The following is a 13,296-nucleotide window of genomic DNA, read 5'->3' on the forward strand; positions in this document are numbered from 1 at the left end:
GCACTCCTGTTGTGATACTCTATTCCTTAATAACATTAAGATGTTTCAAATGCAACCAGAAGATAAGAGTCCCAAGTTCATGCTCACTGATTTGAAAAGATTTTCCAACATGCAGCGATTTTTTTTAGAACAATATCACAAATTGCAGGTAGAGCTAGGACCCAACGTGCTTAAAACATAGTAGACAAGAAGTTGTGAAATCCCCCTCTAATACACTAAGACGGCAATGTGTATTGATTAACAGATATAAATTACTTCCACACAATATATTTAAGATCAGAACAAACAATTATTACATTTAGCAGGCATGAAGATCCATTTTTCTTTTGTTATGCAACAAAAGAGTTGGAGAAGACATTCTAATTAATAAAGTGTTATCAAAGACAACTGTAATTTCCCTGGAATTATTGCCCCCGATATATGCCTTTTTTCCTGCTAAGTGAAGACATAGCAAAGGTGTAATAAGTTCCTGAAATGTATAGGTTGTAAAGTAAGTATATCTTGCCTGTTTTATAGAACAGCCTCCCCAAAAGAAGCTACATTAGCCTTGATGTTATTTTTGCTGTATTGCTATTTTAGAAGTTAAGTCAGGGCTTATCCTGAGTATACATGTTTGTATTGATGCATGTTAGCTGTTCTTAATTTCTATATTGGTTGTATTTTGTTGATAGTTTATGATTATATGTTGTTCATTTCTTTTATATATTGCCTAGGGTCACATGACTGCAGTGGCTTAGAAAACTAAATAAATAAACATTTCTTTAAAGTAAGAAGCAGTGACACCATGGAGAACATTTCTTTCCCCCAAAGTCTTACTTTTCCGTATAATAATTGAGCACTCTTACTAATCACACATGTCCATAGATGGAATAGTAACCTCCTAAAGATAATGAAAAGAGAGCAGTTTCATTGTAATTAGATATTTTATTTTTGATGGTATGTGTTTCTAATTATGTTAGAAGTTTGCATTCAGCTTGGGGACTTTTAGCAAAGAATGCCTCATTGCATTCTATGACCATATATAATTCTTCACTTGGAAATGAGAAAGGATGAACATGAAAAGAAAATATTTTAGAAGCTCTGAAGTTGACTTCATTATATGAACATGTAGATCAATATCAGAATCAGAATAGAGCTGGAATGGACGTTGGAGATCTTCTAGTCCAGCCCCCTCCTCAAGCAGGAGCCCCTATACCATTTCAGACCAGTGACTGTCCAGTCTCTTCTTAAAAACCTCCAGTGATGAAGCACCCCCAACTTCTGATGGCAAGCTATTCCAGTGGTTAATTGTTCTCACTATTAGAAGGTTTCTCCTTAGTTCTAGGTTGTTTCTCTCCTTGATTAGTTGCCATCCATTGTTTCTTTAACCTATAGATTTTTTTCACATACATATTCTTTAAAAATGGCAAAAAGGCTGCAGTAAAAGTTACAAGTTTTCTTAACCTCCATAATTTCTTTAGGCAACTTATATGGTGGTTAATACAGATTCTGAGATTTTTTTGTAATTAAAAAAAAAGAATAAATTGTCTTAATAATGAATTTTGTTTCCTAAATTTCCCCAATGCATTCTTCAGTGTCAACAATTACATTTTGAATCCAACGGTAAGAAAAAAAAATAGGTGAAATTTTCTTCAGGTCAAGATTGACTAAGTCTCCATGTAGGTTTTTTTTTAATATTGGAATAATATGTCCTCTTCTGGAATGACATAATATTTCCTCTTTGGAAATGCCTCTTCAATTTACTAGGTTTGCCAAGTAGCGTGGTATTCCCCGGGGATCTTTGTAATGAAAAGGAAAATAGATAGGCGAGGCTTTTTCTTCCCTTTTTTCTTTGCATTCAATTGTGTCCAAATCTCAGACTCCGACTCTGACTCCCTGACGCATTCTTGGCAAGCTTTTTCAAAAAATGGTTTGCCATTGACTCTTTCCTAGGGCTGAGTGAGAGTGATTGGCCCAAGATGACCCAGCTGGCTTTGTGCCTAAGGCAGGACTAGAACAAATAGCCCCTCCCTCCCCCGTTTCTATCATGATGCCTTCTTAACCATTCCACCAAACTGGCTCTTGTGAGGCATTATTAGTTAGCTATTTGTTTTCAACTACCCAAAATACTTTGCTGACTCGTGTTTTCCACTTTTGTGCACATTTTGATATAGTTTGAAATTAAAAGAAGACGTTGTTTTTGTAGTTTTCATAGATGGGGATAAATGCAAGGAGTAAGAATGGATCTCATGCCAATGTTAATAAAGTGTATCTCAAAACAAAGCATCATTTGTAGTGGGGATAATGTCTCTGAACATATTGTATCTGTGCATTGTCTCAGGCTCTTCCCTAAATCTCTCTCTTTCTCCCTGTACATATAAATGCATGCGCGCGCGCACACACACACACACACACACACACACCAGAATTGAAAATGGATTTTTTGAAACTGGGATAGATGCTAATTTCATGCTGAGCCAAGTCACTGACACTATGAGCGTGAAGTACCAGCAGAAATAGCCTTAGCTCAGTGGAATTGCTTCATGTCTTCATATAGGAAGTAACACATTTAAAGCTAAGGAACACTGAAAAGCCTCTCCATGAACTCTTGTTATGTATGAGCTAATTATCTCAGCATCCCGTCCACAAGATTGCCGCCTCTTTCATGACACTAAAACTTGTTCTCTTCATTTACTCTCATCCGTAGGACAGGGAAATGGTTGAGGAAACTCTCTCCTGTCTCACAATATTATTTCGGGGCCAACTTATTCCAGGCTCCGCTAGGATGTGTCACACTGATCCTTATGCACCCCAATCTAGCAACAAAAAAACGCATGTGACAAAATCAGAGCTTTTGTTGAACACAATGGGATGGAGAACTTGAAATGGACAGGCAGGCACGTGTGTGAAGTTGCTAATTAATCTCTCCAGCAGAACTTATGTGGCTTGACAAACAAAAGGATAGCAGACACATTGTTCCCAATGACTCCAATTCCTTGTCAGGAATATCTTCACTTGTTTCCTAACTATTTTTCATGGAGTCTGCAAAGATACAGGAACCAGTCTAGAGCAGGGTGTCAAACTGCTGGCCCACGGGCCGGATGTGTCATGCCAAAACCGCGCCCACTGCATTGCCGACAATGGAGAAAAAGTCATGATATGTCACAACACATCACATGACATTGTGAGTTTGACACCCCTGGTCTAGAGCACAATCACATGGAGAAGACAGCAAGAAGAAGAAGGAATTCTATACATTACTGCTGGTTATGGGGGGGATTTCCATCGAGATTTCCTGAAAGGAACAGCTGGATGGATCTTGTACTTTTGGGACAGCAGCCTAAGAAGAGTAAGGGGTGAGGGACAAAAGGAGAGAGGGAAAGACACCTAAACAGCCAGCAGCAGCTACCTGAAAAACCCTCTTTCAATTGGAGACTGTTAGAAATCACCCTTTGCATTGCTGCATTCAAACTAGGTATCTGCAAGGCAAAAGGTGCACAGCAGATTTTGGCCAGCGTCCGCAGTCTTAACTGGAAGAAAGGATGAATGTTTTCCCTGTGTATGGGAGACACACTCCTCAATGTGGGGAGTGATGGAAAAATGTAATAGTAATACTAATGAATATCACTAATATAAGAAGATTGTATTCAGATATGGCAAAGGGTGTCAGGATCAATACAGATTAAATTTGGAAACTCCCTTGCTTACCTGTGTGATGACCTAGCACCTGGCATTCTCAGCTCTTGAAGTGAGTTAAGAATTTGATAAAGAATGATATGCATTCCAGGCAGAGAAGTGTTAGTCATATTCAACTGGTTTTGTGAGGTATTTTTTTCTTCATAGTTTCCAGTCATTGAACTTAGTTTTAGGTATGCATGATAGGCATCTAGCATCTGTGTGGTAGCATTTAATAAATTATGTGCCAAGTGTGACTTGAGGGTGAGATAAAGGATTGGAATGTATGTATACTTGTATGTATTTATAGTATTTATAACCTGCCCTAACAGAATAAAGTCAGAACCTTAAGGTACCCATTTTCCTACTTAAAATACTAAAACAAAACTTTGAGAAAATATGGCTTTACTTCAGTGTCCATTTCCCAAAGGAAAGATGGAACAGTGGCTAAGATTTCATGATTGGCAGCAGGCTGGTTTCAAGCATCCTGGGCTACATGCACCAGGTCCCCTCTTGCAGAGCTTTCCTCCAGAGTAAAATTATGAAACTGAATCAAAGTTGATGCCACTTCATTGAAAAAATAATTGTGTTAATTAATTTTGCTTTTTTTGTTACAAGAAATAGGACTGGATTTCACAAGAGGTGAAAATGTGGCAGGGCTTTGTGTCTCTTATTGGTAAGTTAAGGTTTGCTTCTTTGTTAACTTGCAAATCAGCAAAATGGTTTATTTTTATTTTTCATGTGTGTTTATGAAATACGTGACAGCACAATAGGTCACAATAGCATTACTGACTTTGTTATGGCATATAATCGCGTATTTACATATGAGAAGAATTGTGGATGTTCCATTGTTGGAGGTTTTCAAGAAAAGATTGGACAACCACTTAACTGGGATGGTATAAGTTCTCCTGCTTGGGCAGGGGGTTGGACTAGAAGACCTCCAAGGTCCCTTCCAACTCTATGAGTCTATGATATTTTGACCTATTTAAGGATGAGGTAGATCCCAAAATGTTTCTTAAACAAAATCCCTCAGATGCTAATCTTGCACATAACTGCAAACATTTACTGTCTTTTTTAAAACCATCATACACACACACACAGAGACACACAGTGTGTGTGTGTGTGTGTGTGTGAGAGAGAGAGAGAGAGAGAGAGAGAGAGAGAGAGAGAGAGTATTTACTTATTTAGATCTAAGGAGCACATGGTATCATATGGTTATTATAGAAAATGTTTTCCCTGTTTTCCAACACTAAAGATCAATACCATTGACTTATCAATTTCTTTTAAAACATGGCTGCCCCTCCTATGTTTATCAGCTAAACTATCAAGGCTTTTGTTCTTTCCTAGTCACGCTTATATCTTTTATAAATACGGAGTGCAGATATTTCACAAACTCGAGAAGGTCTCATTTAAAGGTGATGAAACTTCTCTCCTGTGATTATTGGAAAAGCCTTACTTAGTAGCTTTGATCTATACTAATGCTGTGTTCTTGTTTTCCCTTTTATCCCGTTTTTCTCTGTCAAGCTTTAATTGACTCTAAGTAACTTTGTTTTCCTTTGAACTTTCCTAATTTGCAGTTCAGCTTCACTTGTGGGCATCCACTCCTTCTTTTGGCATACCAATGGTCTGCAGCTAATGGATGGCAACTTGGGAGCGAAGCTACTTGATTATGTATTCTGTCTTTTACTCGTTTTCACGTTTATTAAATTTACCCGCTATTAGGAATGGATGGATCTACCCATTCTGATTTTGCTCGGTTTTCCATTGTTCAATATTAAATTTGGTTCTATCACTTTTGGCACAAGTTTCTGACTTTTTCAAATTAACTAACCCAGCATAAAAATCTGTCTAGATTTTTGTATGCAAGTTTACCAATACATGTATTTAGGGCTAGACTTTGGAAGACATTTTAAATCTTACTTTTCATTGTGTCTTTTAAGTTTCAAACCTTATTTTGAAATTCATTTTGCCAGTTTTAGACCTCCCATATCTGTGTATAAAAAAAAACCAGATGGCCATTAAATGGCAGTAGGAGATACATAATAGTCCAACTCTTTGTTGCCATCTAAAGGATTATACAGAGTTTGTAGCAGTATGACTGCCTTAGTCAGAGCTCTGTTCTCACATGCAAGCGGAATGGGAAAATGAAATTTTTTGGCATCATTGTTAGAACATCAGACTAAAAATTAGGAGAACATAAATTCCACTCCGGCCTTAGGCATTGATTTAACTGCATAGCCTTTATCCACTAATTATTACTCAGACCTAGGAAGATTACATGGGTCAACTACTTCTAAAATCTTGCCAAGAAAATGGCATGGACTTGTCCAGTGGCCTCCACTCCCGAAAAGGAGATGCAAGCTGAATCATTTTTATTTCCCATCAACAATATACCGTATGTTGGTAGACTCTAGGCATAGGTTTTTTCTTATATTCTGTCCTCTTTCCTTGAAGGCAAATTTCAGAAGAAGTTACTGAATGTCTATTTTCCCCTCAGTATTAGAAGCAGTGTTTCAAAATCCAAACTGAGGCCATTATTCTTGATAATGTTTAGAATTTCTTAACTGACCCAGCTCCCATGACAATAATTAAGCTGTTTGGTCAAAGCATGGCAAGCTTGAAAAGAACTGAATCCCGAGGAGTTAAAGAAAAAAATTAAAATGGGGATTTAAGGTGAATGCAAACATTGTGGAAAAGAAATAGGAGCACTGCTGTAATAGGAGCTATACATCAGAAAAATAAGGTCTATCCGACCTGCCATTTTTGAAACTCCTGCATGTACTCCAGGGCAGGCCAGCCAGTTTGTTTTATCTTGTGGATTTGTTCTTCCACTTTGAGGGCAACAGATGGGTCCTCAAATCTTTCCCTCAGCCCTATGAGGAAAAGGTGGGGGTCCTCCAAGTCAGGGGCTTGCTTGTTATATAGATTGTTCAACCATTTGGATGCTTCTCCCTCTAGGCTGGAGGCAATCACATCGACCATAGCACCTGGGTCCGAGTAGAGATGGGCCCAGCAATTCAAGTGAAAGCGTACTTGGTTGAGGAAGAAAATCAGTTTCTCAAGGTCCCCATTGAAGGTTGCTCTGAAGGGTGGGCTCATCATTGGTTGCTGGGGGGCCCATTGCTGCTGGTCCCACCCTGGTTGTTGGTTAAATGGTTGCTGTGGCCCCCACTGCTGTTGTGTTTCCAGTTGCTGCTGGCACCACTCTGGTTGTTGATTTAATGGCTGCCAGGGCCCCCACTGCTGCTGGCCCCATTGGTCCTGCTGTATGTTCAGGGGTTGCACATTCAGGCCCTGCTGCTGCCACCCTTGATGTTGTTGTCCTCCCACCAGCTTCTGATCTCCAGGCTTCTGCACCACACCTAGCTGTTGCAAGGCTCTATTAGCTGGGGCAAGCTCAGAGGTTGTTGGCCTTTCACTTGTGGGGGTTCCCCAACCTCCCATTGCTGCAGAGGCCCCAGGCTGGAGTCCTCTGTCTCTGTGGGACAGGAGGGCCTGGCAGGGGACTCCTGGGGCTGGCAGGCAGTCTGGTCTGCAGACAGGATTTTCCACTCACCCAAATTCTCAGTGGCAGATGGTCTGGCAGCTCTCCACCATTCTGCTTTTGGGGGCTTTGGCAGTGCAGTTTCAAGGCATGTGTAGTCTCCACTGGAGTGGTTCCAGCCTGATGACCAGCTGATCTCTGCTAACTGCTTGGGTTCTGCCCCCAAATGGGAGTCCTGCAAAAACTCATCTTCCCACAGCATGCTGTCTGTTAATTCCTGCTCTGAGCTGTCAGCAGCTACCAGGTCACCGTCTCCAAGCCGATTCTCTTTTCTTATGATAAAGATTCTCCCTTGAATCTTTGCCAGCTTCTCTCAAGGCTAGAGACAGCAGCAGGTTGTTTGAAAGAAAAGAGATTCTGGCATGATGTCATGGTCCTGATTAATGAGACAGTTCAAACAACATTCAGGTGCTGTTTTATCTAAAAAGTCTATAATAATGAAACGAAGCATTGGCACTCATGGATGGATGCCAGAATCTGAATTCTCCTCCCCTTGACCCCCACATCATACAGAACTTCCCTCCCTTATTTACATGTCATGAATCACATTTACCAATTAATTCAACACACGAAGTTTCATTTCCCTTCTGAAGCAGCTCCCTTATCTTGTCAAAACATCCGGGTTACATTTCTCCCATATTTTAGTGATTCAAAACCCAACAGTTAAAGCAAAAGGCTGCCTCTTATATTGTCAGTGCAAAAACATGTCAATGTTCGCAGCATTGACAATGGGCTTTTGTTATTTAAACAGTAATGCTTGAGAGCACGGGTAATTAAGAAGGCATGTATTACTTAATAAGCATAATTGTGACTTGGTGGGATAACTCCCATGATTAGAATCAATCAAACCATGCCATTTATGCAGAATGAAATGGAAGAGAAGAGGTGTTACATTTTGCACTAAACTTTCACACTTGCTGTGTGTGGGTACTATAAAATACATCTGAGTAAAAATGTGTTCTCAAATGAGAAATGAGCAGATACATAACAAAATGTAGGTTTTCATGGCCCCTTTTTATCTTTATTTTTGTGAACGATGTCTAGGTTCTGGTGTGTGAACCAATGACTGCATCCTGATATTCCACAAGCCATGCTTTCAGAGCAGTTCTGAAACCACACTTGGCAACCAATGTCAAGGCAGCATAGCTGGTGCTGCTTTCTCTAACACTCCCTGCAATTGTGGGATAGAGAACAGATGAGGCAGCCTCTGGAAATGAGCGATGGCAGCTCAAATTTCCAAGTTGCTACCCAAAGCAACAAATGGAACCAGCACATTAAAATGCTTGACACCTGCTATTTTCTATGCTGTAGGCACAGCCAACAACTACAAATTGTATATATATATATATTTTAATTCCATTTATATCCCGCTCTTCTCCGAAGACTCAGGGCGGCTTACAAGCTTAGCAGTAGCCTTCATTCTATGTATATGCCTGCTTATTAGGGCTTTCACACACACCCCAAGCGGCATTATTACAAAGTCAGCTTAATTGCCCCCAACAATCTGGGTCCTCATTTTACCTACCTTGGAAGGATGGAAGGCTGAGTCAACCTTGAGCCTGGTGGGATGGGAACCTGCACTAATTGCAGGCAGCTGGTGTTACTTAAGGAAGCATTAGCCTACTGCTCCACCAAGGCTCTTATATGATCTGTAGATATTTCCAGTGGGGTTACTATAGCCCCTTTGTATTATTGTGACTTGGGTTCCTTCCATTTAATGTAGCCTGATGATACAGTATAGGTAAGATTTCTATAATTGTCAGTAATCATTATAATAAATAAATTTATATGGCCACTCAACTCATATACATGACTTTAAAAGGTTGATCATTAAAAGTAAGATTAAAAAACAGGATAAAAGAAACAGAGTTTAAAAAACATCATCAACAGCATAAAATAGCTGCCAACAATATTCACAAGGATCCATATTCACATCTGCCATAAGATGAGTTCACCCAGACTGTCAGGGCCCTAGGTTTGATAGCAAATCAGGACAAGCCTCATCTCGGGACAGATGATATTCCAGGGAGTAGGTGCCACAGCCAAAATGACTCTTCTTGAGCTCAAAGAAATGGACTTAAAGCTTTGGGAAGTTCTAGGATGCTCAGTAATAGCCAGCACCTGCACGCTGTCTTATACAAGTGATTTCTGGATACTGGCTACTATGAGCAAGGTATTTATGGGCTGCCTATGAAGGATACTGCTTGATTTATATTTTTGTGTGCAGTTTGAAACAAGAGCCAGTCTTGTGTAGAGGTTAAAGTGTTAGGCTGGGGAGCTCAAGTATACTCCACCCATAAATACTATACAGTAGTCTTAGGGCTGGCCTTTTGCTTTCAGTCCAACCTTTGTCAAGACGTCTGACAGGATGAGTGTTATGTACACCATCTGGACTACTTGAAAAAAAGATGGAATCTAAATAGATAGTTTTATTTTCCTTTAAATATCATGCGCCAATTAACGGTGAAGTAGTAAGATTGGCCATGCACACATCTATTGATATAGTTTTTGAAGGGAAAAATATATCTTATTAAAACCATTCAGATAAACTGTCTGGTGAAGATATTAAGCATGACAAAGTTTCTTTATATTAAAAATTGTAACTTTATTGAAATTATTGCATTTATGTGAACAATATATCACAATGTAAACACACTAACACAACCTTATCTTCCACTTTTAAGTGTGAAATGAGACATTTATTCCAGTATAATAACAATCATGAACTGGGGATAAAGTGTAACAAGAACAAATTTTAAAGACCATGGAACTGAGCACAATCACTCAAATACTTCATAAACAGAATATAAATAATGATCATATCATTTTCTCACAAATCCCAGAGAAGACAGATTGGTTTCTAAAGTCAGGTACTAGATTAATCATTGCTGGAAGTAACACATAAGTAATGAATTTAAACTGCATTTAAATTGTTTTTAATTTATTGTGCATTATTTATAATTAATTGGCACCATTTTGGGATTGTTTAAATAAACATTCAGGACAGAGGTACTTTGTAAAAGATTTTTTTTAATGAACTGTTGCCAGTTAGATGGCATTTGACTTCACTTGGCAGAAGTTGAAGTTTTACATTTTACATGCAACACTTACTGCTAAACTTTATTCTTATAAATATTCTGTCACTGAAAATAATGGTCAGTGCCCATGCTGGCTTTCTGTAAGTGGTTTAAACTTAATGCACCCAGAATGATCTGAGGATCCATTAGCTGGAGTCTAAAGGTATGATGCTGAACGCAATGGCCACTGTGAAAGAGGCAAGTATAACTATTTATCCTGCTGACATGCTTTTATGCCCAAACTGAATAATTCCATAGTAGTCAAAAAGCTTTTTGGAAATGGACTGAGAGTGCTGCTGAGGCATGTGCTTTGTAACAACATCTGAATTAACAACAACAACAACAACAAACAACAACAACAACAACAACAACAACAACAACAACAACAATAATAATAATAATAATAATAATAATAATAATAATAATAATAATAATAATAATTGGAAGGGATCTTGGAAGTCTTCAAGTGCAACCCCAGTTCAGGCAGGAAACCCTATACCATTTCAGACAAATGGTCATCCAGTCTCTTCTTAAAGACTTCCAGGGTTGGTGCATTCACAGCTTCTGGAGGCAGGTTGTTCCACTGATTAATTGTTCTGTCATAAAATTTCTCCTTAGTTCTAGGTTGCTTCTCTCTTTGGTTAGTTTTCATCTGTTGCTTCTTGTCCTGCCCTATGTGCTTTGGAGAATAGCTTGACTCCCTCTTCTTTGTGGCAGCCCCCGAGATATTGGAACACTGCTATCATGTCACCCCTCGTCCTTGTCTTCATTAGACTAGACATACCCAATTCCAGCAACCGTTCTTTATATGTTTTAGCTTCCATCCTCTGATCATCTTTGTTACCTTCCTCTGTACTCTTTCTAGAGTCTCAACATCTTTTTTACATTGTGGTGACCAAAACTGGATGCAGAATTCCAAGTGTGACCTTACCACAAGTGAAGTGTTAAGGTGGCATTAACACTTCACATGATCTTGATTCTATCTAGTAATCATTTGTCCCAGTTACATCAACCTGTCCCTCCTGGTCAGGCAGAATGGGCATGTTGTGGAACCCATTGATTAAAGAATTTTGACAGGCAGGGACAAGAAAAGAGGCTTCTCCGTTATTGTCTCTGCCCTATGGAAGATCTTTCCCCTGAGATAAAGTTGGCATCCACTCAAAGTTGGCTTTCCAGAAGTGTATTAAGCCCTGGCTCTGTCAACTAGCATGGAGCTCCAAGAATGGGATGCAATCCTAGGGGTGGTTGGTGGCTTGAGAATGCTCTTCATGTCTTTTTAACTTTGTTTATTTTTGTATGGATTTTTTTTACTTGCAAACCTCCCAGAGGCACTGGTTAATACATAAATAAATCTACCAATATACATTAAAACATGATCCTACACTTCTCTCTGATATAACTTTATATGTCATAGTTTAATATGATAGTATTACTATGATCACATTACTATGATTACTGATTACTATATATTATATTATATAACATGATTGTTGTTTGTATGTACAGTGAGAGCTTATGCAGCAGAGACAAATTTGTTGTGTGTCCAATCACACTTGGCAAATAAAGTATTCTATTCTATTCTAATATAGTCTTTAGAGACCATTTTCATCAAATCAGTTATGGATATCTCCTTTCTGGGAGGATTCACCCTTCATTCACCCTACTGATGGGGCTGTCAAGTAGAATAGAACATCTTTATTGTCATTGAGATACACAATGACCATAAAGATATTTTATTCTTCTTTGACAGCCCCATCAAAAGAATAGGCAAGCAGCCATTTTTGCAACCTCCAGTCATGCTTTCCTGTTGTCATTTTAAATATTCTTTATTCTTTCCCTGTTATGTCACCTTGAATGTTCTTGTCAGTTTCAGCTGGTGTTCTTTACTTTGTTACAGCTAGCCCCAGTAGTTCAATAGCTATTTTACAGAGAGAGGCATGCCCTTCCACTGAATAAATGATCTATGTTCACGAATATCTTCCCCAACTAGACTTGTGAATAATGCTACAAAAGCACCATAGCTGTAACACCTGCCTAGTAGACAAAAGGTTCAAAACCTGGCAGACTTTTCTGTTTTTATTGTTGGCTCCCTACTCCAGGTGTGAATTCATTTTTCTTAAGCTTTTTGAAAATAAATCCAATTATACATCATTTAACCTATATTTGATTTGGGCTATTTGGGAGTTGAGGGTAAAACCTTTCTACTTCATCTGCCTGGAAAGATGACAAAACGGTGTAATGCAGGGCTTACATTATACATGAAGACAGGAGGCCAGAGGAAAAATAACTAGCTCAGGAGAAGAAAACTAGTAATTAAAATATTCTGGTTTCAATTCAGCAAACTTCAATTTTCTACAAAAGTACTGTAATAGATTTCTGGTTCATAATAGGCTGTTTTCACTTGAGTGTAGCCAAGAAAATCTATAGCAATTTTGCTAAGGTACAGTTCTTGATTGGTTGGGTTTTTTTAAAAAAATTAAGTAACAGGTTCAAAGTTTGGATAACTTTGAAAACTCCTGCTTTAGACAATAAAGGCCAACATGGCATTAAGAAAGGGAATTTTATTTTAAAGCTGATTATGTTACGTGCATGTATCTGATTTTATATATATATATATATATATATATATATATATATATATATATATATATATATATATATATATATATACATTCAATTTAATAATTTACAAAAGTATAACAAAAGCAGTTTAAATATGCAGTGTAAATGTGGCAGGAATAACTTTTATATCTGATGAGAATGTTTAGATTTCCTATCCAATTACCCAGAAGCTTTTCACATAAATTTCATACCTGAAATGCCCATGTTTACTTATAAAACTACTATGAATTGTACAGATGGGACAAATTTATCATTACAGGAGAAAGATTTTATATCATATGTGAAATTTATATAAAAAGTATTTATTAATAGATACAAGTTAAGAATAAACTTAGAATTGTTTCCCATTTGGCAGTGACTTAAAACAATTGGTTTTAAGATTCCCCTGGTTTAAAACCT

At 38.2% G+C, this 13,296-nt stretch overlaps 1 protein-coding gene across 4 annotated transcripts in view; it reads right to left on the reverse strand.

The window, feature by feature from the left end:
- KCNIP1 (potassium voltage-gated channel interacting protein 1) overlaps window positions 1-13,296 on the reverse strand; it is a gene marked incomplete at both ends in the record, with an annotated part of 364,640 nt that overhangs the window by 26,081 nt on the left and 325,263 nt on the right. The gene's annotated exons all lie outside the window — the stretch shown is intronic.

This window comes from Vipera ursinii, assembly GCF_947247035.1.
Source record: "Vipera ursinii genome assembly, chromosome: 2".
Lineage (NCBI taxonomy): Eukaryota > Metazoa > Chordata > Lepidosauria > Squamata > Viperidae > Vipera > Vipera ursinii.